The 26,959-nt window shown below is 44.2% G+C and overlaps 1 protein-coding gene and 1 non-coding gene across 3 annotated transcripts in view; one reads left to right on the top strand and one right to left on the bottom strand.

Moving 5' to 3' along the window:
* STAT1 (signal transducer and activator of transcription 1) overlaps positions 1–17,829 on the bottom strand; it is a 112,479-nt gene extending 94,650 nt beyond the window's left edge. For both annotated transcript variants that reach the window (XM_040357140.1, XM_040357141.1), the window contains exon 1: positions 17,724–17,829. The gene's annotated coding sequence lies outside the window, so the exon portion shown is untranslated. The remainder of the gene's footprint in view (positions 1–17,723) is intronic.
* On the top strand, positions 2,263–2,369 carry LOC120944560. Its single transcript, XR_005750422.1, has one exon. It is a non-coding gene; the product is annotated as a U6 spliceosomal RNA (small nuclear RNA).
* Positions 17,830–26,959: the final 9,130 nt, after the last annotated feature.

Raw genomic sequence — 26,959 nt, 5'->3', positions numbered from 1 at the left:
GCAGTATGGCAGCCAACTTGGCTGGATAGAAATTAAAGTGGTTGTAAAGGTTCGTTTTTAAAAAAAATAACAAACATGACATACTTACCTCCACAGCTCGTTTTGCAGTGTGGCCCCGATCTGCAACTTCTGGGGTCCCCCGGAGGCTCCTCCCCACATCAGATAACCCCCTGGGAGAGGCGCACTCCTGGGGGGTTACCTTGTGGGCACGCTCCGTGTCATTCATTCTGCATCCATAACAGAGCTGCACGATTCTGGCTAAAATGAGAATCACGATTTTTTTGCTTAGAAGATAGATCACGATTCTCGCGGCGTAACATCATCTTTCACATTAAAACAAAAAAAATTGGGCTAACTTTACTGTTTAGTTTTTTTTTTTTTTTATTCATTGAAGTTTTGCCAAAAACATGCATTTGAAAGACCACTGGGCAAATACAGTGCGACATAAAATATTGCAGCAATTGCCATTTTATACCCTAGGGTCTCTGCTAATTATATATATAATGTTTGGAGGTTCCAAGTAATTTTCTAGCAAAAAATATTTATTTTAACTTAAGAAACAAGTGTAAGAAAAAGATTTGGACTTTAAGTGGTTAAACTTCCCTCCTTTACACATATAGGTAGATTCAGAGAGAATGGTGCAAAGTTGCGGCGGCGTAGCTTAGCGTGTTTAGGCTACGCCGCCGTAAGTTAGTGAGGCAAGTACTTGATTCTCAAAGTACTTGCCTGCTAAGTTACGGCGGCGTAGCCTAAAGCGGGCGGGCGTAAGGGCGCCTAATTCAAATGTGTGCAAGGGGGCGTGTTTTATGTCAATGGTGCTTGACCTTACGTTTTTTATTTCAACTGGGCATGCGCCGGGCGCCTACATTTCCCAGTGTGCATTGCGGCTAAGAACGCCGCACGGGCCTATTGATTTCGACGTGGACGTAAACGACGTAAATCCCTATTCACGGACGACTTACGCAAACGACGTAAAAATTTCGAATTTCCAAGCGGGAACGGCGGCCATACTTTAACATTACTATTCCATCTATTAGATGGAATAACTTTAGGCCTGATATTGCCTTACGGAAACGGCGTAAATGTACTGCGACGGCCGGGCGTACGTTCGTGAATCGGCGTATCTACTGATTTACATATTCTACGCCGACCACAATGGAAGCGCCACCTAGCGGCCAGCCTCAATATTGCAACATAAGATAGGACGGCGCAAGCCGTCGTATCTTCGATATGTTTAAGCGTATCTCTGTTTGAGAATACACTTAAACATAAGTCGGCGTAAATTCTGAGTTAGGTCGGCTTATCTACTGATAAGCCGGCCTAACTCTTTCTGAATCTACCTAATAGACTTTGCTCTAAGGAAGTTAAAAGGAAGGAAGTTAAAACTTGTCAGACTGCCCAGACTTTCTTTACACACAGAAGTTTATCCCTTAGATCTAAACTTGGCAGACTGCCAGACTTTTTCTTTTGACAGCTGATTGAGCAGATAAATTCTCTCCACTGTTCTATGAAAGAATCGTCAAACTCTGCATTGGAGATCGTCAGGGGGTTGAATCCAGATCACGATTTTTTAAAGATTAATTGCGCAGCTCTAGTCCATAGACGCCGAATGTACATTTCTGCCCCGCCCCCCGCATCATTGGATTTGATTGACAGCAGCGAGAGCCAATGGCTGCGCTGCTATCAATCTATCCAATCAAGAGCCAAGACCCTGTTGAGAGAGGCAGAGCGCATCACCGTCGAGTGAATTCCATGGCTCAGGTAAGTAAAACGGGGGAGCTAGGGGGCTTGTGACTGCCAGAAGTTTTTTCACCTTAATGCATAGGATGCATTAAAGGGGTTGTAAGATTTGTTTTTTATTTTCTAAATAGGTTCCTTTAAGCTAGTTCATTGTTGGGTCACTTACCCTTTCCTTCCATTTCCCTTCTAAATGTTTTTTTCTTTGTCTGAATTTCTCACTTCCTGTTCCTTCTCAGTAAGCTTGCCCCCATCATCCGAGCCGTTCTGGTTGGGGGTTAGTCAGCCAAAACAGCTTACTGAGGAGGAACAAATTCAGACAAAGAAAACAAAGAAAAATTTAGAAGGGAAATCGAAGGAGAAAGTAAGTGAATCAACAATGCACTAGCTTAAAATAACCTATTTAGAAAATAAAAAACGAACCTTTACAACCCCATTAAGGTGAAAAAACACAAGGGTTTACAACCCCTTTAAGTGGATTGAGCTTTTATAACATAGTTTTGGTAGAGCTAAAAGGATTTTCGTGTGCTCGCTTCGGCAGCACATATACTAAAATTGGATCGATACAGAGAAGATTAGCATGGCCCCTGCGCAAGGATGACACGCAAATTTGTGCAGCGTTCCATATTTTAAAAAAAAATTATAAAAAATAAATAAAAGGATTTTCGTTAGATTACACATTCAGATTGTGAGGTGTGTGGCCAGCTTCAGTTATTAAAGTGGTTGTAAAAGGCACAAGATTCTTTTACCTTCATGCATTCTATGCCTAATACTTACCTGAGCCCCATGTGCACAGGAGTCTGGGATGGGCTGTCCAGGATCTCTCTCTCCTCATTGGCTCAGACACAGCAGCAAAAGCCATTGGCTCCCACTGCTGTCAATCACAGCTAGTGAGCCAATGAAGAAAGACCGGGGGGGGAGCAAGCTGTGGCTCTATGTGTCTTATGGATGCATATAATGGGGCTTAGGAGTGAGCACGCACCAGTGCCCCCCATAGCAAGCAGCTTGCTATTGGGGCCCTTGTCAAGGGGGAGGAGCCAGACGCGCCAACGGAGCAGGCAAGTATGACGTGTTTTTTTTTTTTTTTAAACCGAACCTTTAGAATCACTTTAATTGCAAACAATTCCGGTTCTGTATATGATATGACATATGATTTTGCATGAAATAGAAATATGCTGCTCCTGGGTTAGTCCCTCGCCTTCCTTCTACCCCTGTAACCTTTGAGGCTGTATATCCGTGACATTCCAAGCTTATGTATAGCCAACACTCCTCCAGTTTCACATATAACAATTGCTTGAAGGAACATCAAACCTTCAGTTTGTTTAAGCAATTTTAGCATCTGATTTATTTATTCACTGAATACACAGCTTCTTTATCTTTAATCCTTTAATTGCTTATGCTCCTGATTAAGCTCATGCCATGGTCACTGCCCCAGGTTTTCTTTTCCAGATCAGCTGCTTTCTCTTTCAGCATTGTATGGAGTCGCCCTTGCATGCAGGGACTTGAGTCATGTCTGCCTGCATGGTGCGCATCAATAAAAACACACAACCCTCTAGCCTGACATGGCAAGCCACTCCCCTGCCCCTCACTTTTTTAAACTAACAGGCTGGTTGGAAACTGCACTGTTAACTCTTTCTTGTGAAGACAAGGCGTTCAGGGAAGCAGCACTGAAAGAGCAGGAGCCAGCAGTATTGGAAATTGAACAAGGGCTGGGGTAAGAATCTGAACAATATGTTAAGCTAAAAAAGGGGTTTAATACTACTTTATTGCAAGATGGATGTTTACAACTAGCTAAAAACAATACATTCATATATTAATTATTCTAATATATATACTTTTGTAAAATGGAGAAACGTGGACTCAAATATACTTTTTTAATTCCTGGCTTAAAGGAACACTAAAGGTACAATTTTTTTTTTTTTAAATAACATACATGTTCTACTTACCTCCACTGTGCAGATCGTTTTGCACAGAGTGACCCGGATCCGTGTCTTCTGGGGTCCCTCGGCGGCTGTCTCGGCTCCTCCTCGCAAAAGCTTTACACGTTCATGCAAGCTCCCTCGCATGGTGGAAAGCTTTTGCGAGCGCGCTCCCGTGATACAGCAGCGGCCATAGCCGCCGACTGTATCACTCGGCCCCGCCCCCCGGCGCGCCGCGTCATCCGCTGTGATTGACAGCAGCGCCAGCCAATGGCTGCGCTGCTATCAATCCGCCCAGCCTAGCCAATCAACGGCCAGGCTGGGAACCGAGCAGGACGACAAGCACGCGCCCGGGACTTTCGAACGGTGAGGTAAGTAAAACGGGGGCTCGGGGGGGGGGGGGGGGGGGCGGTGCTGTCAGATGTTTTTTTACCTTAATGCATAGGATGCATTAAGGTAAAAAAACTTTTACCTTTACAACTCCTTTAAGGCCCGTACACACTATCCAATCTTAGGGCCATAATTGTCTGACGGATGTATTGTGGCCGATAATCCGACTGCGTGTATGCTCCATCAGACAATTATTGGCTGAATTACAGACAACAAATGTTGCTTGTTCATGCTCACTGATACCCGGTTCACACTGGGGCGGCACGACTTTGGGGGCGACTCGGCAAGGCGACCTGAAGACAACTTCAGAGGTGACTCTGTATAGAAGTCAATGCAAGTCGCCCCCAAAGTCGTACAAGAACCTTTTTCTAAGTCAGAGCGACTTGCGTCACTCCTATTAGAACAGTTCTATTGAATAGAACGGGACGCGACTTGTCAGGCGGCTGAGTCGCCCCAGTGTGAACCGCCTCTGACTGTCTGACAATAAATCTGTTACATCGGTTTATCCGATCATGTATACACAAATACGTCCAAATAAAATCCAACGTACAAACACGCATGCTCAGAACTAATGTTAAAGGAGTTGTAAAAGTAATTTTTTTTTTACCTTAATGCATTCTATGCATTAAGGTGAAAAAACATCTCAGCATTAGCGCCCCCCCCCCCCCCCCCGAGCCCCTGTTTACTTACCTGACCCTTCGAAAGTCCTGCGCCGTGAACGTGCAGGCTTTTCGGTTGGCTTCCTGACTCATTCATTGGTTGATTGAAAGCAGCGCAGCCATTGGCTGGCGCTGCTGTCAATCACATCCAATGACGCGGCACGCCGAGGGGCGGGGCCGAGTGATACAGTAAACCGCTATGGCCAACGGCTGTATCACAGGAGCGCGCCCGCAAGAACTCATCACCATGCGAGCTTGCTCACATTTTTTTTTAATTCTTTATTTTATAAAAAAAAAATTCCAACTGATCAGTATTATATTGTTACACATATAAACAAATAAACAAATCTGGCTTCTGTATATTACTACATACAATAGAACAGTCCTCTTAAAGCGGGAGTTCACCCATTTGTAAAAAAAAATGTTTTCTCCCCTTAGCTTCCTGCTCGTTCGGTCTAGGGGAATCGGCTATTTGTATTAAAATATGAGCAGTACTTACCCGTTTTCGAGCTGCATCTTCTTCCGTCGCTTCCGGGTATGGGTCTTCGGGAGCGGGCGTTCCTTCTTGATTGACAGTCTTCCGAGAGGCTTCCGACGGTCGCATCCATCGCGTCACTCGTAGCCGAAAGAAGCCGAACGTCGGTGCGGCTCTATACTGCGCCTGCGCACCGACGTTCGGCTTCTTTCGGAAAATCGTGACGCGATGGATGCGACCGTCGGAAGCCTCTCGGAAGCCTGTCAATCAAGAAGGAACGCCCATTCCCGAAGAACCATACCCGGAAGCGACGGAGAGGATGCATCTCGTAAACGGGTAAGTACTGCACATATTTTAAAATAAATAGCCGATTCCCCTAGTAAAAACGAGCAGGAATCTAAGGGGGAAAAGTGCCCTCTAAGGGTGAACCCCCGCTTTAACTACATCAGAGTTTCTGTATTTTACTGTTTCACTTAACGACTACCTATTATAATTAGCTCAAACCTATAACACATCTACCAGTTTCCAACTCTACCCCTAGGAGCCCCCATCCTCCCTCCCCTACCCAAAAAAAAAAAAAAAAAAAAAAAGGGCCCAGGTCCCTCCGGCCATCGCCTCCCTCCCCTCCCCATCCCCCTCCCCCTCAAAGCTCTCCCTCTCTGTACGTTGTGTAGGGTGTCCATATCAATCTGTACTTCTCCTCTTGTTCTCTTATGCCCATGGTGAGCTTCTCCATTTGTTGAATTTCCGATATTCTACCTAGCCATTGTTGTTTATTTGGGATATTTTTACTTTTCCACAAGATTGGAATACATGCCCTTGCTGCAACCAATACATGTCTTATCAGGGACCTTTTGAACCTGGCCATGGAAATTGGTATGTCCAGTAGTAAATAAGTGGCAGGATTGCCTCCCAAATCCACCTCCACGATATCCCTAAGTGTGTCCATGACCATTTTCCAAAAGTCCCTTAACTTTGAGCATGTCCAAAAAACATGTAGCATAGTACCCTTCTCCTTGCCACATCGCCAACATCTGTCTGAAACTTCCGGAAATATCCGGTTTAGTACTACCGGGGTTTTATACCATCTGGTTAAGATGTTATACCCTCCCTCTTGGTATCTGGTGGCCAATGATGCTTTATGCGTAAAATTAAAGATTTTTGTTCTCTGAGTCTCCGAGAAAACGACATCTAGCTCTCTTTCCCAGGTTCGTATAAACGGTAGGTCATTTGGTGCTTCCGCCTCCACCCAGAGACTATACATCAATGAGAGACCGTGTCTGATCTCCTCTCCCTTTAGACACAATTCCTCAAAGCTTGAAAGGTCTCTGAGCGGTCCCCCTTTTGGGTTCATTGCTCTAATGGCCGTTTTTAGTTGATTTTGTCTCATTAAGTCGAGTTCTTTTCTTATTGCCTCGTCTCTTTCCTCTCTACTAGCCCTTAAAGTCTCCCCCTCAAAATGTATTACTCTACTCCAGCCTAATCGTTTTAACATCTTGAAGTGTGTATCTAGAAGCCCTATTTGAAATTTCGGGTTTCCCAAGACCGGAGTAAGTGGGCTTGGACATGTCGAAAGTTTCGTTTTCCTGAATAATTTTTTCATGACCCGCAGGGTTGCACCAATTGTTGGATGTTTCTTAACCTCCCCTGGTATATCTACTTCTTGTATCCACACCATTCCTTCCAAGGGGATGTTTGTAATTTTTTGCTCTATGAGTATCCATGGTTTATACTTCTCCTGAGTACACCATTCGACCACCCTTGACATATGAGCTGCTTCATAGTATCCCATAGGGTCCGGGAAGCCCACTCCTCCCCTCTCCTTGGGTAAAGTTAGTATTTCTCTACGTATTCTCGCCGTTTTTCCTGCCCATATAAACTTTGCGAACCTAGATCTTAAGTCCCTTAAATAACTCAGGGGGATCTTTACCGGTAAGGTTTGGAATAAGTAAATTAATCTTGGTAACACATTCATTTTTAAGATGCTAATTCTCCCAAACCATGAGTAGGTCTCTTTTTCCCATCTAGTGAAGTCAGATTTAATTTGCCTTGCCATCGGAACAAAGTTCAACTCAAAAATTCTATTTAAGTTTTTTGAAATTTTTGTCCCTAGATAGAGTATGTGGGAGTCCGTCCATTTAAAGGGGAAATTTACTGTTAATTGGTCCTTAGTTTGTTTATTTACTTCTATCCCCATCGCCTCTGACTTGCTATAATTTACCTTAAAATTAGAAAGGTCACCATATTCCCTTATCTCTCTCATCAAGGGTGGCAGTGATAGTTCTGGAGCCGCTATTGAGAACAACAGATCATCTGCAAAAGCAGCTACTTTATATTCAGTTCCTTTAATCTGAAAACCTCTAATATCTGCATTTAATCGAATTGTCCTCAGCAGTGGCTCCAGTGTTAAAATAAAAATAATCGGGGAGAGAGGGCAACCTTGCCTAGTCCCGTTCCGAATTGGGAATGGGTCAGATAGTGCCTCATTTACCTTTACTCTTGCCGAAGGGCAAGAGTAAAGGCTTGCAATCCAATTCTGCATACCAACTCCTAGCCCTATGTGCTTTAAAGTAACCTTCAGAAAACCCCAATCAACCCTATCGAAGGCTTTCTCCGCATCGGTTGAAATGAGTGCTAATGGTTTATGGTGGAATTGGGCCAGGTGAATGGTACTTAGCACTCTTTGCGTATTCTCCCTCCCTTCTCTTCCGGATACAAAGCCTACTTGGTCTGGATGTATGAGAGGTGGGATATATGTTGCTAGTCTATTAGCGATTATCTTTGAGAATATTTTTAAATCTATATTCAACAAAGATATCGGTCGATAACTCGCACAAACTGTGGGATCCTTCCCTTCCTTGGGGATGACGGCTATATGGGCCCCTAATGTTTCTCTTCTCATCGGGTAACCTTCTTTCAGTGAATTAGAGGCCTCTAGAAATTTAGGTATTAATTTATCTTGAAAGGTTTAATAATATAAGAGCGTATACCCATCTGGCCCTGGTGATTTACCTGGTTTCATTTCCTTTATTACCTCCTGACATTCTTTTTCTGTAATCGGACACTCCATACTCTCTATACTTTCATTTGGGATTTTAGGCATGTCTGACTTCACTAGATATTTTTTTACTCTCTCTTCTCTGTTCTGTACTTTCTCTATGGTGGGTTGGTTATCTAATTGGTATAAACCATTGTAGTAATCTCTGAACACTTTCGCTATTAAATGGGAGGGGCTCACTAAGTTATCTCCCTGTGTTTTTATTTTCTCTATATGTTTTCTGGATCTAGACTCTCTCAGTGCGTTCGCTAGCATCTTACTGGGTTTGTTGCCAAATTCATAGTACGCCCTTCTGCATCTACTCAACTGGGCTTTTGCCTTATCCATCAATAATAAATTTAGTTTATCTCGCAGGGACATCAACCTCTCCTCATTTCATGTTTTCTGCGCTTTCTTATGTTCATTTTCCGCTATTTTAATCTCTCTCAGTAAGGTATCTACCTTTGCCCCGAGCTTTCTCTTCCTATGGGCCCCCATTGAAATCAGCATTCCCCTCAAATAGCACTTGTGTGCTTCCCACTTACAGAGTGGGGAGGTTTCATCGTCACTATACCTTTCGAAAAATGTGTCTATTTCCTGGCTTATCGTCTCCTCGTATTCTGGGTCCTTAATTAAGGTTTCATTGACCCTCCAATTCCATTCTCTAGGTCCTGAAACTCCCCAGTCAATAAAACAATTAACTGGGGCATGGTCCGAGATTGTAATTGAACCAATTGACGTTTCCCTTAGGTTCAGCAAAACCGCTCGGTCTAGAAAGATGTAGTCAATTCGTGTATAAGTTTTGTGTTTGTGGGAATAGAAGCTATCGTCTCTATCATGGGCATGTTGGGACCTCCAGCTATCTACTAGCTGCAGGTAATACAGCATATTTCTTGCTTGTCTCAGTTTAGAGTTGGATATGCCATAGGCCCCCCTGGAGGAGTCCAGTCTAGAATCCAATAGCATATTCATATCTCCTCCTAATATCAGGACCCCTTCTTTGTTTTCTTTTATCGTTTCTGCAAATTTACCCAACGTGGCAACAGGGTCTTCATTGGGGAGATAAACATTTACCAATGTGACCTTTCGTTCATTAATTGTCCCTTTTATCAATAGGAACCTTCCTTCATCATCTGTCACCACTTTAGATTCTTTCCAAATTATGTTTTTGGCTAATAAAATAGCTACCCCATTTGCTTTTGAGGACTGGGATGCCCCCATGTATACCACTGGGAATCTCTGGTTCTTCCATTTTGGAATCTTATCTTTTCTGAAATGTGTTTCCTGTAGGAAAACGATTTGTGTTTTTAGTCTCCCCAGTTCCAACATCAATTTCGTTCCTTTTTTCCGGGATATTTAGCCCTTTCACATTGTACGATGTTATATTTATTCTATGCATTTCTGATCTCATTTTTTATTATCGTTTATATACTAATTTTCCCGGCCCACCCACCTTCCTGCGTGGACCTAGAACCTTATCTCCAAGGGAGGTGGCGTGAGAGAAGAGAGGGAGACGACTAACCGGAACCACCCTGAGAAGAAAAAAAAAAAAAGGAAACCCCCCCCCCCCTTGTAGCTCGCACTCAAGACCTCCGTCCAGATGTCCGAGTAATTTGTAAAAAATCCCCGACCGTGATGGCCTCTTAGCCAAATTCGTCCTCGGTCTAAATAAAAAAAAAAAAAAAAAAAAGAACCCCGACGCGTCTCCGACTTCCCTCCAAAAGGAGGAGAGACGCTTGTTGGGGAAAGTGTGAAAGCACAGCGGAGAGTCTCACCCGGTTCCCGGACCGGTGCTCACCCTCTTTATTTTATAGGTCCGTTTCCCCCCCCCCAGTCCCCCCTTATATTTTGTCACTCCTAGGCTGATTAGCTAATGGCCAGTTAGATCCCTTCTATACAGTCTACTCGTCTTATTCTAATCCTTTCCCCTCGATAATACATGATTTATGCTTTTTTTGGATATATTACACATATTACACATGATGAATAACCAGGAAACCACAAGCATGGCAGCAGGAGAAAGAGTTATAAATTCATAATTTCATACACCTATGATCATGGATATGTTAGCCCTCGTCTCCTCCCATCCCATCCCACTAAGAACCTATATCTTATTTCCTATGTGACCCGTTCTTTCTATTACCGAGCCCGATCTCTTCTTCCGTTGAACTTCTCCCGTAACAACACGTTCAACCATATATATGTAATTAAGTGTTGGATAATTGAATCATGGATATGTACCCCATCACTTCCCTATCCCACCTCCCCCTCCCCCAATTCCCCTCTAACCTCCCTACTTCTCGGCTTACTTCCCGCATCTCACCATCCAGTCTCCCTCTCACTTTCCCTACCTCCCCTAGTTTCCGCTTCGGGTTCGTGTTGCCCCTCTATCTCCCTCAATGTTACTTCCTACCCCCCCTCCTCCCTAACCCCTACCTCCCCCCTCCCCCCCATACCTCTCAACCCTTGATATCACGCACCCTTGCACACTTCGTGAACCGCCTAATAAAAATAAAAAAAAAAGGAAAAAATTGATGGCTACCTCTACAAAGTACCCTATTCCACCCCCTCCCCATAAAGAAAAAAATAAAAAAAGGCAGTGTAATTCTTATAGTGACACCCATGTGTATCACTGTGTCTCTAAAGCTGTACCCTCCCTCCTCCCCTTAATTCCCCTCACAAAAAAAAAAGGAAAAAATTAATAGCCACATCTACAATGTACCCTGTTCAACCCCCCCCCCCCCCCCCAAAAAAAAAGCCAGTGTAATTCTTATAGTGATACCCATGTGTATCACTGTGTCTATCAAGCTGTACCCTCCCTCCTCCCTTAGTTCCCCTCACAAACAGACAAAACAAAAAAAAAAAAAAAAAAACCCCATTCCCCCTGTGTTCTTATCTACATATTCATTCATGTTATGTTAATATTCGTGTCAAGTGATCTATCAATCCCCCCCTCCCCCCCTCTCCCAAACCCATCCTTCCCTACCCACTTTAATTTCGGGGCAACTACCATGAACTTGGGGAATTTAACTAAATTGGGGGTTCACTAGTAGTCTTCTGTGTCTCCTCTCTGAGTTTACACACCCGGCATTATAAACATTTTGTACACATATCTATTATCTAGTGTTTCTACCTATCCGCTCTGAGACCCTATAACCTTATAAAGTGACTCCTCTGCGTACGTTTGGGCGTACCCAAAAAAAAAAGGGGGAGAGAAAAAAAAAGAAAACATCCACAAAAAAAAAGAAAGGGGGGGGGGACACGGGAGAGAAAGCCACATTGGGAAACGTGGTGAGTAACGGGTAATATCCACAACCTGCCCCCCGGAACTTCACATATAAAGTCCATATAGAGTCCATATAGAGTCCTCTGAACTACAATTATCTAGGTCCGCTCAGAGTTCCTTTGCCGCTCTAAAAAAAAAAAAAAAAAAAAAATACTAAAAATCCATGTCTACTGGGATGCGAGGCCCGAGAACCAGTTCTTCCCTCCTTCTTCCTCTCTACTCCTTCCTGTTAGTGCGCTCATGTAATGTTCTACTTGTTCTTTTCTTCATCTAAAAAAGAAAAAGGGGAACTGCTCCGAAAAAAAAAGGGGAACAGACCAAGAAAAAAAAACATGGCTATATAATTTCCTCTGTGGGTCCAACTTGACCGCCGCTTAATACTAATAAATTCAATTACATATTTTTCTTTCTTTCACCGACACTAGGTAGATCCAGCCAGTTAGGCACAATTATTGGTTCAGCACCCAGAAATTGAAAAAGCATTGGAAGTTGTGAGGGCTCGTTCAAATAATAACTCGTTGCTTCTTTCTTCACTATTAACGCTAGTGGGAAACCCCAACGATAAGTGGCACCATTATTTCGAATGTGGTCTAATAGGGGTTTTAATAACCTTCTTCTGCTCTTGGTTTGCAGACAAAGATCAGGGAATATGTGAATGTCCGCATCTTCCAACACCCCCGCTGTTCCCTCCTTCCAGGCCACCCTGAGAATTTCCTCTTTTATCCTGTAGAAATGCACTCTACAAAGCACGTCGCGAGGAATCGCTTGGTCTTGATACCTCCCTATAGGGATTCTATGCACACGATCTAGTTCCACTAATGTTTCTGGGTTTTTTTTCAAAATTTTGTTCAATATGGAGGTTACCACAACTCTCAATTCCAGACCTTCAAACTTATCTGGTATTCCCTTTATACGCAGATTGTTTCTTCTGCTTCTATTGTCTGTCTCTTCTGCTTGTAACTGCAATCTGATTAATTGGTACTGTTGGGTCTGGACTCTCTCCTCCAATTCGACCAGCCTAACCTCCATAGAAGCCCTCTGAAGACGTGAGCCAATCACGAAACGCGTCAGGGCGTGACCATACGACAAGCTCTCTTGCGCCAAGGCTGGTATTTACCCGGGACTTACAAAACAGGGGATAGCGATTTTTGAACATCCTCCCTGTGTGAGCTGATACCATTGTTTTGAGTGACAAGCCTTTTATGATTTTAAAGCGTGTAAGCATATGTGGGTAGCAGGGGTTTATTATTAAAAATAAAAGGGTTTTACACTATCCAGTCTCCCTTTTTCTCCCTGCATGACCGCTGTGCCGCACCAATGTTTTAAGGAAACATCTCTTTACAACCACTGAGAGAGAAGCAGTAGGAGAGTGATTAAACACCAGGATCCCATCACTGCTGACATCCATCCAGTTCTCTGAGGAGACGAGCTGAGATCCAGTACATATTATGCTGTCTTTCACCTAACATCTGGTGAGTACATTACCTATAGGGGGAGGATAGTAATGTGAAGCATACAGGTTCCTGTAGTGCTTGGAGAAGATTTGATCTGCATTATCTGTTCCAGCAGTGACATGTGAATTGACACTTCATCACACACACAGCTCCGTTTTGATTGAGCTGTCCATTTAAAGAGACTGATACTAGTTGCTAAACAAGTGTTCTGACCTTGAGAGCTTCTCTATCAGCCTATATAGGTTATGAGAATTTTGGACTCATGAGTCACGTCAGTGACCAAAAAGCGCTGTTAATGTTTTATTCAGTCTCCTCTGATAACACATATATTTTTTAGTAACCTCCATAGAGCTTTGCTGCTCCCCACACCTCTCGTTTTTTTTGATCTACCTCCACCACTTTTATGCGCACTTTTTCAATCTCACCCATCATTGCAGCGGTGATATTTGCTACAATTTGTTGAATATCTTCCTTAGTAGGGAGTGCCTGGATAAGCCTACTAATTTGCCTGTTATCTGGGGCGGGCTCCATCTCTTCCCTCTTTGTTTGCTGAAAAGTTTGTGATAGTGCCAAGGTAGGTAACTCTGCTATGCCATTAATCTCACTCTGATTAGACATTTCAGTTCCCTGGGCTTGGCCACTATGTACCTTATCACTAATCAGAGGCAACGACAGTGTCCCAATTATAGGTCCTAGGAACCTATCTGGCCGCTGTACAGCTCCTGCTGGGGAGGGTGGGGGTAACTGCGCCTTGAATTTGTATTGCGCCGACTGTCCGGATAAGGGGTATTGTATCTGAGTATCTGTCCGCACTTCTGACCCTTCCGTGTGTGTGGTGTTTCTCACCTGTCTTCTCGACGGCTCAGGCGCTTCCCCAGCAGGTCTCTCCTTAGGCTCTGTCGGCCGTGTAACAGCTGTTGTGTCGGAGGTTCCGGATGCTGCAGACGCTGAGGCCGGGTACTCACGAACAAACATGTACGGTGAAAGCGGTCCGTCGGACCGTTTTCACCGTACATGTCTGCCAGAGGGCTTCTGTACGATGGTTGTACTGACGACCATACATGTCCGAGCGGGCAGGATTCCAGCGGACTGTTTTAAAACACGTCCAGGAATATTTGTCCGCTGGGAAAAGGCCCGGCGGGCAAATGTTTGCTGGAATTCGGCCCGCTCGCGCCCACACACGACCAAACGTGTCTGCTGAAACTGGCCCGCGGACCAGTTTCAGCATACATGTTGGGTCGTGTGTACGGGGCCTGACGGTGACGGTGCGGGTGATACACTCTCTGTGAGTGAGCTCCTTCTGCTTACCCCGTGATCCTCGTGCTGTTTCTGCTGCTCTCCTCTAACTGTCATGTAGCGTGTGATATATGAATGACCGGGCTGAACGGGTGGTCCTCTGCAACACTTCGCGCCGCTCCGACTTCGCCGCGACATCAGCAGCTACGGTGAGTGAACTTTTTCCTCCTGCCTCCTTGCGCGGCTCCGCTTCTCTCCACTCTTAGATAGACCAGGTGGGGGGTTGGGGCCGCCGTTGTAGACCGCTCTCCTGTTCGTGAGCACCGGGGGAACCGCTAGACTCACTTGCTCACATGAAGGTGATGAGTTCTTACGAGGGGGAGCCCAGACAGCCGCCGAGGGACCCCAGAAGACCAGGTTCGGGGACACTCTGTGCAAAACGAGTTGCACAGTGGAGGTAAGTATAATATGTTTGTTATTTAAAAAAAAAAAAAAAAAAATTCCTTTACCTACCCTTTAAACATTAAGACAACATTAGCAGAAGTTGCCCAAAGGGTGGCGCTAAAGAGCAGAAAAAACACATATTGAGGTTTTGTTGGCTGAAAATGTGCTGTCTGTATGCAGAACAAGTTCACGGCCAACGCCCTTCGGACCAAAATCCACGGAAAAGTCCGCTGGAAGTCCGATCGTGTGTACAAGGCTTAAAAATTGTCAGTTGCTACTATTTTGCGACTATTGTCCACATATGCCACTTCATAGTTAGTACCTTTATAGAGCATTTACACCACAGTGGAAATGGCGTACATTTTAGTTTACTTTGTCATTTAGAAAATACTTGATTAAAAGGATTTTAAAGGATAATACAAAAAAAAAAAAAAAAACAATCATATTATAATCACCTGCTCTGTGCAGTGGTTTTGCACAGAGCAGCCCTGGGCCTCCTTTTCTCTGGTCTCTCACTGTGCTCTTGGCTCCTCCACCCCACCAAGTGCCCACCATAGGAAGCCACTCCTGAGCCCTGCTACCTGCATCTATAGACCCCGCCCCCCCGCTTATGGGATTTGATTGACAGCAGCAGAACCCCCCCCCCCCGCTATCAATCTACCCTGTTAGGAGGGAGAGAGCTGAGAGAGACGCTGTTCTCGTGCACAGTGCTGGATCGAGAATGGTCTCAGGTAAGTATAAGGGGGAGCTGCACAGAGAAGCTTTTTAAACTTAAAGGGGTTGTAAAGATTAATTTTTATTTTCTAAATTGGTTCCTTTTGGTTCCAAGCTAATGCATTGTTGGTTCACTTACACTTACTTTTCCTTCCATTTCCATTTCCATTTCTAAAAAAAAAAATATTTGTTTTCTTTGTCTGAATTTCTCACTTCCTGTTGAATTTCTCACTTCCTGTTCCTCCTCAGTAAGCTGTTCTGGCTGACTAACCCCCAGCCAGAAAGGCTCGGATGATGGGGGCAAGCTTACTGAGGAGAAACAGGAAGTGAGAAATTCAGACAAACAAAAAAATCGTTTAGAAGGGAAATCGAAAGAAAAGGTAAGTGAACCAACAATGCACTAGCTTAAAGGAATCTATTTAGAAAATAAAAAACAAACCTTTACAACCCCTTTAAAGCAGTTACAGCCTTTTTTTTTTTTTAACCACTTCAGCCCCAGAAGATTTGGCTGCTCAATGACCGGGCAATTTTTTGTGATACGGCACTGCGTTTCTAACTGACAATTGCGCGGTCGTGCGACATTGTACCCAAACAAAATTTACATCATTTTTTCCTCACTAATAGAGCTTTCTTTTGGTGGTATTTGATCACCTTTTCCAGTTTTATTTTTTGCGCTATAAACAAAAGAAGAGCGACAATTTTTAAAAAAACACAATGGGGGTTATTTACTAAAGGCAAATCCACTTTGCACTCCAAGTGCAAAGTGCACTTGGATGTGCAGTCGTTGTAGATCCATGGGGGACATGCAAATTAAAAAGAAATTAAAAAACAGCATTTTAGCTTGCACATGATTGGATGATAAAATCAGTAGAGCTTTCCCTCATTTCAGATCTACCCCTCAGATACAGCGACTGCACTTGTAGTTTGCACTTGTAGTGCAAAGTGGATTTGCATTTCGTAAATAACCCACAATATGGTTAACATTTTGCTATAATAAATATCCCACATTTTTTTTCAAAAAAACATTTTTTTCCTCAGTTTAGGCCGATATGTATTCTTCTACTTTCCTTGATCTAAAGAACTGGGTGTGATTTCTGCTCTGTCATTCATCTGCTATATGTATAAGTCACTTCTGACAACACCAAACAATCCTGAGAGACGTCCCGACCCCTTCTCCAGCGCACAGCAGATGACTGACAGCCTCAGGTGTGCATGTTTCCCTATGGCACTGTGTAGAGGGGGCTTGTGCTCTTACCATCCACTCAGGTCTCCCATTACACTCAGCTCTATGCTGTGTGGTGTGTGACATCAAATCCTCACCCCTGCCTTCTGGAAGCTCAGAAATGCTGAATAAAATGTGTGTTTTAGAGGAGAAGAGGGCTACAGATAAACAGGTACTAATTATGTAGGAGGATTTGTTTTGTATGATTCTGTGCATATGTATAGGGCTTACAAACACTATAGTTTAGGGTGCGCCGTGAAACATGGTCACAGTCCTTAGCTCCCCCTCCCCACACACACTTTACTGAATCCAGGGTACTTCTCTCCGCAGGCTCTTGTCATTTTTTTTTATTGCTCATGGTTCTGTCGCTGCAGAAGAACCCTTAGCCCCTGTTCACATTGAAGTGATTTGTCATGCGATTTGACAATTTGCATTCTATTGCCGGCAATGGCGGTGTTCAAATTGATGCAACGCCAACTTTGTGATGCTTTGTGGATTTGAAAAAGTAGTATATGCAGGGGATTTCAGGTGCAATTTCAATAGACATCTGTGCATGAAACCACACGAAGTCGCACCGAGGTATGGCTTTGCAATCGTGCCATTTTAGGTGAAATTGCATCATTTTTCAAAGCCGCACTCAATGTGAACGGGGGCTTAGATGTCATTGGTGCACAAGTGTACTGACAGTCACGTCACCTCATACGTTCTCCAGCCCTAGAACCAAAAGCTCTGGACCTCGGTACAGACCTCCAGCTGGAGGAATAGTCTGCAGGAGCCAGAGCATTGCACCCACAATCCACTGCTTTGCAGGTTCAAATACAAAAAAAGGAATAAATGCATTTAAATCTGCAAACCATCTACAATGAAATATGAAGTAAAATAAATATGAAGATTATGACAACCCATAACACACCTTTCTCTTGCTATTAGATCCCAATCAGACCCCATAAACTAGAAATACTTAATTTTATCTCTTATTTTCTGCTCCTCCATGACAAATAAGCAGTGTGTATAAAAAGTGTCAGCAATGTGATTACCTATGGGCCTGATGTTATAAAGAAAGAAGAAAGTTCATGTGAATAATGTCACCTACACCCCAGACTGGATGCTGGACTCGTTCTCCCACACACACACAGCTCTGTCACCTTACCTTCCTGCTCAGAGTCTCCTCCAGTTGTGAGAACAGAGCCCAGGACCCCGACCATAAGACCCGTCTAGTTTCCTTTTCCTGGAAGCCAGCGACTTACAGGCAATGCCCCTAACGAAACTGAAAGTGACAAGCAGCCAATCAGCTCCAAGCAAGAGCAGAGTCCCGCCTCCCGTATGCAGACGCTGTTCCTTCCTCCCTCCACACTGCACTCAGGGTATAGAATTACCTCAGTATTGCCAGCTGAGGGAACCTGTCCTCTGTATGGTGGAACATAAAAAGAGAACTGAAGTAACTGTAAAATAGATAGCAAGCATAGTGTACAATAAATTAAATCATACAATAATCACCTTCGTGTTACAACACAGTAACTGACATATGTGGCAGCTGGTGCTCTAAATTTTTGGAGGAGGGCAAACTGAAAAATACTGGAAAAACAACATCAATTGCAGCCTCACTGTGACTATCAATTGCAGCCACTGTGCCCAAATGCCGCCACTGTGCCCATCAAATGCCGCCACTATAATAGGGTGACCAGACATCCCCAATTTCAGGGGACAGTCCCCTGATTGAGAACACTGTCCCCGGACCAAATCTGTCCCTGGTTTTGTCCCCAGATTGGATTTAATAGGGGGCAGGGGCAATTTCAAAGACAGTCAGTGCAGAATTAAAATAAAAACATTAGAATTACACACCCCCGATCCGCCATGGCTACTAGCATAGGGGGGTTGTATTTTTCCCATTATGTGCCCCTTTCTGATGATCATGTGCTGGTCGGAGCGGAGGGAATATTTCTTCAGTTTCGGGCGCATGCCCATTCAGCTTTGCTTGCATGTTCTTCTGCCTTGGCTCAAATCCTGGCCAGCCACCTGCCTATCTCCTTGCCTTCCCTGGCGGAGTGATCTTCCTCCGCTCCCCATCCAGTAGTAGCCGGGGCCCAAAGAGTAAGACTTGAGAGGCTGTGAGGCGGGCGGCGACTGGGCAGAGAGTCGCTGATTGTTGCCATTACTAGTAAAGAAAAAATATGTTCCCGGATTTCATTTTAAAAATCTGGTCACCTTACACTATAACCCCCGCCCACTGTCTGATCAGCACTTACCCCATCTTGGTAGCGGGTCAGGCAGCAGCGAGCTGTGTCCTCCGTGTGTCTCTTCTTACTTTCTGCTAGGCGTCCAATAGCAGCGCCTGTCCTTTCAGCCAATCAGGTGACAGGTATCAGACCTATGTGTTCATTTGCTTTTTGAACACACATGGGTGGGCTCCCTGCGCAATGCTCTACGCTCCAAGTTCACCTTTTTTGAAGCCTATTGCTCTAATCAGGTGGTTAAAAAATGAATGCATGAATCAATCCACTCTACATAGAGGGGGTGGCTGGAGAGAGGGAGCTGCGCCCGTGTGCATTTAATGGACCGCCTGCCCCTGTTTGGAAGCTTGTTACAGGTGCAGTAGCTCTAAAAGGCACCTTGGCATCCTCTAATCTGTCTACAGCAGTCTCTCTCAAATGTTTAACTACAGAGGAACCCTTAGAGCAGTGATCCCAAACCTTTTTGGCACCAGGGACTGCGGTTGGGGGGGGGGTGGGGGTTGTGGGATATTCACAGAGTGTGTCCTCAGCCCTCCCCCTTTTACACCACAGCCCCCGCTTTATATCAGTTTCCTCAATTCCCCTTCCCACCACAGCCCCCTTTTACACTACAGTCCCCTTTACATTACAGTGCAGTCCCCTTTACATGACATTGCTTCTTTACATAAATAAATTGGGGACTGCTCCATAAAGGGGGCACTGTAATGTAAAGGGGCGCTGTGAAGTAAAGGGGTCATGGTAATGTAAAGGTGGCTGCACTGTAAAAAAGGGCACTGTGAAGGGGACTGCACTGTAAAAGGGCACTGTACCGGACCCCTAGCAATCACATCCTCCTCCATCACAGTGCCCCTGCACTCTTCCCCATCCCTTCCGGGTTACTGCGTTTAGCCGCGTTTGGCATCTGAAACATCAGAAACTTCGGCGTCTGAACTCATTTTTTTGCCTTCAAAAAAAGGCCTATAAACGCAACTGCCTAAAAACAACAGTAAACAAACATGTGTATGTAGAGATAGGTAAATTATAGAGCATGCACTTTTATACAACAATGTCCAGATGCATGTGTATGTAGCGAGGTATCACCTTTCTTATGTGATTAAAAGACTACCATCTGTTTGTCCTGAAGGATCTTAACTCCCTCCGGTGGCCAAGTTGGGTCATAGCCACCTTCTATTTACTTTCACACTGGTACAGCAAGGAATGTTGGGTATAGCACCGTCATTAGAGAGAGCTGGGTGAGGCTTGGCGAGGAGATGCTTCACAGTGATGTCTTACTGAAGGAACTTCCTGTGCTGAGTGCTTACACAGGTCTGTGTATTTATTATAATTTAATTTGTACTTATCTGCTATCACTAATTCTGACTCTTGCAGGGCTCTGCAAGAAGTCTACTACTGTTTTACCCTTGGTTCTAGTTTTTATCTTACTAAGTAAAGCGTTACATTGGTTAAAGCGGAGGTTCACCCAAAAATCAACTTTCTGTCACTAGATCCAGCATACTGCTGACATCTGCAGTATGCTGGATTTTTTTTTTTGTACTTATAATTTTAGCGGTCTTTCTTCTCCGGCTCCGAGCAGGGAAACCTTCGGAGAGTAGGCGTTCCTAAATCAAGCGCAGTTGATTGATGGGCTTGGATAGCGCGTCACGCCATACGAAAATAGCCGACGTGACTCTCGGCTGCTTACGGCGCTATACGGCGCCTGCGCCTGCCGTGTAGACCTGACTGCGCAGGCGCCGTAAATTGCCGAGTGTCACGTCGGCTATTTTCGGAAGGCGTGACGCGCTATCTAAGCCCGTCAATCAACTGCGCTTGATTTAGGAACACCTATACCCGGAAGGATACACCGCTTGGTGCCAGAGACGAAAGACCGCTAAAATTATAAGTACAAAAAAAAAATCCAGCATGCTGCAGATGTCAGCAGTATGCTGGATCTAGTGACAGAAAGTTGATATTTGGGTGAACCTCCGCTTTAAGCTGAATCTGTGTGCAGTTCCTCTGTCGTCCTATGGGATCAATACAACTCAAGGTAACCATTTGTTTACATAATTTACTGTGGTGTGGGTGTGCCAAGGTATTGTGTTTCCTAACAGTTATTAGGGTTCACAATTCCCACTGATACCAGTTGTGCCAAGGGAGGGTTCGAGACAATTTTAGGGGTTGATAGCCAGAGCGTAGACCCAAAACAAACCAGCAGCTCCTTCGGGGGTAGTGCTACACGTACATGTACACATAAGATAACATTGAATGAGTTCAGGGGCAGTTGAAAAAAGTGTCCAACTGCCTCTGAATGTCCGTTAAGCAGCAGTGTACATCGACAACATCTCCTTCACTGCAAGAGGCTATCTCACCTGCCACATGTACACGCTTAAAGCGGTTGTATGGTTATTTTTTTTTACTTTTACCTACAAGCATGCCTATAATAAGGCTTACCTGTAGGTAAAAAAAATATCACCTAAACCTTTACGGTTTAGGAGATATTCCCCTCGCAATGAGCCACTGAATTCAGTGGCGCATGCGCACAGGGGATTTTCGGCTTAAGGCCTGGCAGCCTCCAGACCTTGCCGGAAAGGAGTCTCCCGCATACATGGGCGGGAGTGACGACATCGCGGCTTCAGCCACTCAGAGTGCTGGAGCCGCGATACCCAGAAGGCACGGCGATTCAAGATGTCATCTCCCTCAGCGTGGACCAGGTAAGTTACTGATGCCTCGTTCTAAGGTAAGCATTTCATTTCATGCAGTGCATACTAGCTCATTATGCCTTTTGCTTTCCAGGGTTAAAAAAAAAAAAAACTTCAGCGGGTTTACTACCGCTTTAATAACAGGCTGCTAAAGATACCTTTGTTACCCTTGGTAACCATTTGTATCTTCACACTGTATTATCTCTTGTACTGATGTCTTCATACCCCGATGTGTGTAGTGACCTGAGCTGTAGACTATATGTGCCAGCCAGTTACTTACATTGCCCCCCTTTAGGAACTTCAGACCAGGCAACATTTCAAAAGCTGTAAATTAACATGATGACAATCACAGGTAACAGTTTTGAAATAAAGTACAGACATTCCCCTAGCATCCCTTGTGCCTAACCCAGTCTTGTGGCTGCCCCATCATACCTGCATATGAAAGAGGTCATCTTTGGCAGAGTCCATACTTGGGAAAATACGGAAATTTGCATCTTCAAGTAGGACTGCAGGTTCCAGCATTCCTCCAATATCTTGCTGACCATCTGTGTTTTCCTCCCATACAGACTATGGCCCGGATTCACAAAGCACTTACGCCGACGTATCTTGAGATACGTTGTCGTAAGTACAAATGTGCGCCGTCGTATCTATGCGCCGAACCAGAAACCAAGATACGCCTGAAAATAGGCTGCATTCGACCGACGATAACTTTCCTACCCATTGATTTTCGATTCAAATATGCAAATGAGTGAAATACGCCAATTCACGAACGTAGTTGCGCCCGGCGCATAATATACGTGGTTTGCGTAAGACTTACGTCCGGCGTAAAGTTATTCCCCATATAGGAGGCGCAACTCATGCAAAGGTATGGACCAGGGAACACAGCCGTCGTATTTTACGTCGTTTACGTAGTTCGTGAATATGGCTAGGCGTAGGTTACGTTCACGTCGTAGGCAGTGATTCGACGTATCTTAGGCAGTTGTTTCGACGTGATTCTGAGCATGCGCACTGGGATGCGTCCACGGGACGGCGCATGCGCCGTTCGTTTTAAGTACTTCTATGGCGCTTGGCCCATCATTTGCATGGGGTCACGCCTCATTAGCATGGCTCACGCCCACTTCCACATACGCTGGCTTATGCCGAGGAAACCCAGCGTAAATTTGAGAGCGAGTGGGAGCACTGGCTTCCTGAATACTGTGCTTGCCTCTCTGCGCTGCGTCGGCGTATCATATATTCGATACGCTACGCCGGCATAAATATGCGCCAATGTATGTGAATCCGGGCCTATGTGTGTGCACGTCTCCCCTCTCTCCAGGGCCTCTTAGGATCAGGCCCTCATCCTTTTTATAGCACACAGGACCAGAGGGTCGGACCCAAGAAAAAACAGCCTACAAAAAGTGCAGTTAACCCCTAACTTCCCCTTGGGGCAGCAGTAACCTCCACCTGCCTACATACCCCCTTCCCCCCCTTAAAATGCAAGTTGTCCTCAGCAGAATTCCCCAACTTTTAACACATACAGGTCATTACAACATACAAATACTAGATCATAGGTGTCAAACACAAGGCCCGCAGGCCGAATCCGGCCCTCTAGGCCATTTCATGTGGCCCTCACACCTCTCCTGCAGCTGCAGGAGAGCTCCAGCCCTCCTCCAGACCCCTACTTTCTGCTTTTAAGCAATGCATCCAGCTTCTTCCCAGCAGCAGCATAAGGTAAGGGGGGTGCACTCTGATGTAAGGGACAGTGGGAGACTCAACTTCTGATGGTGGGGTGGCTCTTGACATTCAATGTAAGGGGCGGGGATGCGCTGGACATCTAATTTTAGATATACAACTGGCTCTTTTTTTTTTTTTCCTTTACTTCAGACTCCACCTAGTAGAGTTTTACCTGGAGCGCACAAGTTCTCTCACCGCCCCTTTAGCGTCTCCATTTTGGCTTTGCATCATTAGTAAAGGTGGGATTTTATCTTGCTTTTTTTTTTTTTTTTGTTAGTATATTTCTTATCATTATTTTCTCTTTTTTTTTTTTTTTTTAATTTAATAATTTGTTGTAGTATAATTTTTATGTGTTTATTTTAACAAAGTTCAAAATATGCTATCTTCTTTTCCCGTTTTTGTTCCCCTTCCCTCCCCTCCCCAGATCTTCCCTCTCACCACGCTCAGCCTCTTTATCTATCTCTTCCGAAATCTCAAGTGTCAGCCCTTAGATTTTCGACATAGCTCCAAGACCTCTTAAAAGCTCTCCAACCATCCCATTTCTTGCTTTGACCCTTGTTATTCCCTTCTATGCCTTCCCTTAGTTCTTCCATCGAGTATGTTTGTTCCACCGCGTCAATCCATTCCCATATCATGGGGCATTCTATCTCTTGCCATTTTCTAGGAATTAGCTTCTTAGCCGCGTTCAACAAATGCGGCACCAGGGAGTCCTTGTATTTTTTGATCCCTTCTTCCCCTCCGTGAAAGAGAATGGTCCATGGGTCCTTCTTTATTTTGCTTTTTGTGATTGCTTCTATAAGTTCCAATATCTTCTCCCAGAATCTCTTTATTTTGGGGCATTCCCACCAAAGGTGGGCCATGGTTCCTGGGGTCTCGCATCCCCTCCAGCAGTGTCCTGATTGGTCTTCTTTGAATTTATGTAATTTGTTCGGTGTTATGTACCATCTAGAAATACATTTGTAGTTCATTTCAGCGGTTTGGCTATCTACCGCGGAGGAGTGTACCAGTTTCAGCATTTTCTTTAGTTGGGTCCTATCCTGGTGTATTCCAAGTTCCCTTTCCCATTTTTCAATGAATGGTGGGATCTCCCGCTCGTCATTCTCCACCAAGATCCTGTACACCTTTGAAATGGTGCCTTTAGAGGTCTCTGTAGAGCATAATTTTTCCATCTCCGTTAGCTGGTCTCCTGATCTCAGTGGAGGTGTTAACTTTTGCACAAAATGACTGAGCTGTTGATACCTCCATTCGTTGATTTCCATCAAACTTTTTTTTTGTTTTAGTTCTAAAAGTGTTATCAAGTGTCCGTCTTTAATTATGTCCTTTAATTGTGCCGTGTCTTTCTTTATCCAATTTCCCCCCACTTGTGTTTTCCCTGGTGCGAAATAATCGTTATTTTTCAGTGCTATAAGGGGTGAGTTAAAGTCCTTCTCTGTTTTTTTATAGACCGTGTTCCATACGTTAAGTGCATTTTTTGTAATCTCATGTGTTTTCGTGCTTAATTCTATAAATTGGGGGGGATTCCATATTATAGCTTCAAGCTTCACCTTTGATAGTGTGTTCTCCAGACCGACCCATCTTTTTTCTTTGTTGACCCTGGCCCACTCCACCACTCTCGATATTATGACCGCCTCATAATATTTTTTAATGTCCGGTACTGCAAGCCCTCCCTTGGACTTGGGTTGTTTCAGAATCTGTAAGGAGATTCGGTGCTTCTTGTAGTTCCATATATAATTCATAATTATTTTTTTCAGTGTGTTAAGCATAGATCTTGGTAGAGCAATAGGGATCATTTGGAATTTATATACAATTTTGGGTAGTAGGACCATTTTACAGAAATGTATTCGCCCTATCCAGGATATGGGTCTATTTTTTACCCTTTTTATTTCTGCCTTTATTTCATCCAGGAGAGGTATGTAATTAGTTTCATATATTTTTTTTATAGTACTTGCTAGTCGAATTCCTAAGTATTTAATTTCCCTCATCCAGGGGAATTGAAAAGTTGATCTTAATAGTCTTTCCTCTATCCTAATTATATTTACGTTTAATATTTCTGTTTTTGTGACATTTAATTTAAAGTTTGAAATTTCCCCATATTGCTTACATAAGATCAGCAGCTTTGGGATTGATGTTATGGGGTTCACCAAGTAAAAGAGTACGTCATCTGCGAATGCTGATAGCTTGTGTTCCTCCTCCTCTGTCTTCACTCCTTCAATGTGTACGTTTTTACGGATCTTAGCCAGGAAAGGTTCAAGAGACAAGACGAACAGAAGGGGGGATAGAGGACATCCCTGCCTTGTTCCGTTCCTCATTATAAAGGATTCTGAGAGGCTACCATTTACTTTTATCTTGGCCGTTGGGGATCGGTAAAGGGTCTTGATCCATTCTAACATCCTCCGTCCGAAACCCATTTTGTCCAAGGTTTGTATCATGAATCCCCAGTCTACCCTGTCGAACGCTTTTTCCGCGTCTATCGACAGGAATAGACCTGGGGATCCATTTTCTTTTATTTTTTGAAGAATCAGAAGGGTTCTGATGCCGTTGTCTCTTCCCTCCCTTCCCTGGACAAAACCTGTCTGGTCGGGGTGGATCAATTTTACCATATTCTGTTTGATTCTCTCTGCCAATACTTTCGCAAACAATTTCGTATCGGCATTCAGGAGAGAGATCGGTCTATACCCGGAACAGCTTTTGATATCTTTGCCTTCCTTTGGTATGACTGTAATGATTGCCTCGAAGGCCTCTCTGCTCATGCCAAAGTCTCCTCCTAGGCCATTGAAATATCTGCATAGTACCGGCAGGAGAATCTCCTTACATTTTTTATAGTATATGGCCGTAAAGCCATCTGGCCCTGGACTTTTACCCGACGCACATCCTATCAAGGCTGTTTGAATTTCTTTTTCTGTAATTGGTCTGTCCATCGTCAAGCTGTCATTTTGGTTCATTATTGTCAGTCCAGCTGCATTAAGGAATTCTGAGGTCTTATCTTTTTTCTCCTCCTCTGATCGGATTGTCTGTTTCGACTGCATATAGCTTTTCATAATATGCTCTAAAGGTTTCAGCAATATCTTTTGTTGTATATGCCTCCTGCCCGTTTTCTTTTTTGATCTTCTCTATATAGTTCCTTGTTTTCTTCTTCTGAACCATCCTGGCGAGGTGTTTATGTGTTTTATTTCCCCATTTATATCTTTCCTTTGCCATAAGGTTGAACTCTCTTCTTGTTTCCTGGTCCAAAAGTTCTTTAAGTTCATTTTGTTTATTCACCAAGTCCTGGTATAGTTCTTGTTTCATTCCCGTTATTTTGTGTTTCTGTTCTAATTTGAATATTTCCGTGATTAACTCGTCCTTTTTGCGGCTTTTTTCTTTTTTTTTCCTTGCTCCTTCCGATATTAGGGTCCCTCTTATTACCGCTTTGTGTGCGTCCCGTATTGTTGCTGTCGATATTCCCTCTATGTCGTTTAGCCTAAAGTATTCTTCAAGATCTTTTTTTATCCTCGTTAAGCTGGATTCCTCCGTCAATAGCTCCTCATTGAGTCTCCAGATTTGTCTTGGCTTCTGGTTTCCCTCTATTTTCAGGGATATGCTAATTGGAGCATGGTCGGATACTGTGATCGATTCAATTTTAGTTTCAACTACCATTTCTAGGGTGTTATGATCTACTAAAAAGTAGTCGATCCGGGAGTAGCTTCCGTGTACCGGTGAATAAAACGTGTAGTCTCTCTGTTCAGGATTTAAAGTTCTCCACACATCCACCAATTGGTTTCCATGGA

Source organism: Rana temporaria, chromosome 6, assembly GCF_905171775.1.
Source record: "Rana temporaria chromosome 6, aRanTem1.1, whole genome shotgun sequence".
Lineage (NCBI taxonomy): Eukaryota > Metazoa > Chordata > Amphibia > Anura > Ranidae > Rana > Rana temporaria.
This window is presented reverse-complemented; position numbering and strand designations above follow the sequence as displayed.